We start from the raw sequence: 2,414 nt of genomic DNA, 5'->3' as shown, positions 1-2,414 counted from the left end.
GTTGAAGCTTCCAGGATCACGAAGCTTAGGAGGAAATTTCCTTGTAATGATAGCACTGCACTCCTCAGTAAGTGCTACAATTTGGCACTCTTGTAACTTGTGCTTCCTTGATAAAAGATCCTTCACGAATTTAGCATAATTTGGCATATTGACCAAAGCTTCAGCAAATGGAATATTAACATGAAGCTTTTTAAAAATATCCAAGAACCTTTCATAATGCTTCTTCTGAATGTCCTGTTTGAATCTTTCAGGATACAGTGCCATAGCCCTCACATATTCGGGACTCAATTCATGCTTCTTCTTTTCCACAGGCTTCACCACTTCAGCAGGTTTTCAAATTTTTTTTTTCTGGCTCACCTGCAGTGTCTATCTTTTCTTTAACCTCAGGAGATGGAAGTATTTTTCCACTTCTAATTGTGATGGCCATACAATCTTCCCTCGGATTGGTGACTCTGTTACTAGGGAAGGTACCTGGAGTTCTATCAGCCATTTGTTTTGCCAGTTGGCCAATTTGATTCTCCAAATTTCTGATAGAAACCTGTGTGTTCTTGGTATTGGCCCTTGTCTCCTCCATGAAAGCACTAGAGTGTTGAGCCATTTGTCCAACTAACCTCTCCAAATCAGAAGGTTCCTTGGGTTGGATTGGTGGAGGCTGCAAGTAGTTATTTGATTGGTAATCAAGACCAGTTCCTTGCACCCTCCTCTGAACATTATTTCTCCCAGAAGGAAAATTCTGATTCCTCGGAATATTTTGTGGTGGAGGTCTCTGATCGTACCAAATGCCATTCACTTGCATTTGTTGAGGTGAATCCGAAGCCAGCAGAGAAGAACATTCATTAGATTCATGGTTGCCCTGGCAATATTCACATACAGCAGCAACAGTTTGAGCCTGAACACCAGCAATCTGCATCTTGACAAGCCTTGAGGTCAAGTTTACTATCTGCTGAGATAACAATTTGTTTTCAGCCAGCACCACATCATTACCTTCCAGCTGAAGGATACCTCTCTTAGGCTTGGATGACAAGCCTTGGTTCTCATTCGCAACCATCCTTTCGATCAACTCAAGAGCCTCGTTAGTTCTCAAGGATTTAATACTGCCACCTACTGCACCATTCAACACCATCCTCACCTCAGGTTTGCAACTATTGAAGAAGACTCTAACCTGATTACCAGTAGTCAAGTTATAATGAGGACACCTTCTCATTAAATCCTTGAACCGGTTCCATGCTGCACACATTGATTCACCCTCAGATTGAGTGAAATTGGTGATATCATTCACCATCTGGTTGTACCTCTCCATCGAGAAGAACTCAGCAAAGAACTTCTGTGATAAATCATCCCAGGTTGGAATGCTTCTTGCTGGCTGTCTTTCCAACCAATTGAGAGCTTTCCCTTTAACAGAAAAATGGAACAATCTCAACCGGATCGCATCATTAGATACTTGAGGATGCTTGGTGGAGTCACAGATCATCAAAAATCTGTCAATAAATTGGTGAGGATCTTCACTCTCCTCTCCTCCAAACTGAGCTCTCTCCACCAATTGAATATGAGAGGACTTGAGCTCCCAATTGTTGGCAACATTCGGCTGAACAATGCTCGCATTGAGCCTGTTGAATAATGGAGTGAGAATGGAATCCATGAAAGGATTATCTGCTTCATCGTTTGCTGCCATCTTGTGTGCTTATTCAGACAGAATTCCTGACTCGTTGAATGCAAGCTTCTTCCGAGCAAGTTTTCTGACTCGTTTGCTGCCATCTTGTGGAAATTCTGGCTCTTTACCTCGCATACAACTCAGAAAAGGAATTAGTAGCACTGTTCAAATATCAACAAAAAAATAAAATCCAATCTTAAAGATCAAAATTAATTGATATAAGAAACGCCAATCCCCGGCAACGACGCCAAAAACTTGATGCTTCCCGGCAAGTATACCGATCGCACAAGTAATATAATAGTAAGTAAAGTATCGTCTCCACAGAGATTGGGTCGAATATCAATTAATTGTTTCTTTTAAGAATGGAAGAGTTCAAGGGTTGTGACAAATATTGTCGAATTTTGTGAAATTGAGAAATGAAAATAAAGACTTGTTTTTGTAATTTTTCTGTAATGAAGAATAAAAATAAGAACAAGAAAATGAGTTTTGATTTATAAAAATGAGAAAAGCATTGTAGCTAGAGAGCACTCACCTTATGATCCCCACTTATTACTTTGGATTGATTTACAATATTCATTTATAAAATTACTCGGATAAATTATTATCTAAAACAATTAGTTAAATCCCAATCCCTTGGCAATTTAACCCTTTAATCTCAATTGGAATCCTAATCCCTTAGCAACCCCTCATGAAAATTAAGCGATGAACTCAATAATTTAGGCATCCGCAATTCAATACACATCTATTCCTAGCATGCATATGA

The 2,414-nt window shown here is 39.5% G+C and overlaps 1 non-coding gene across 1 annotated transcript; it reads left to right on the top strand.

Moving 5' to 3' along the window:
• Window positions 1–1,178: 1,178 nt before the first annotated feature.
• Window positions 1,179–1,284, top strand: LOC133289243 (small nucleolar RNA R71). The gene has a single exon (XR_009748468.1). It is a non-coding gene; the product is annotated as a small nucleolar RNA R71 (small nucleolar RNA).
• The last annotated feature ends 1,130 nt before the right edge of the window (window positions 1,285–2,414 follow it).

This window comes from Gastrolobium bilobum, unplaced genomic scaffold, assembly GCF_033153095.1.
Source record: "Gastrolobium bilobum isolate Gb01-03AN ecotype WA unplaced genomic scaffold, APGP_CSIRO_Gbil_v1 utg69406, whole genome shotgun sequence".
Taxonomy (NCBI): domain Eukaryota; kingdom Viridiplantae; phylum Streptophyta; class Magnoliopsida; order Fabales; family Fabaceae; genus Gastrolobium; species Gastrolobium bilobum.
The sequence above is the reverse complement of the archived record's forward strand: the minus strand, read 5'-3'. Positions and strand labels throughout refer to the sequence as shown.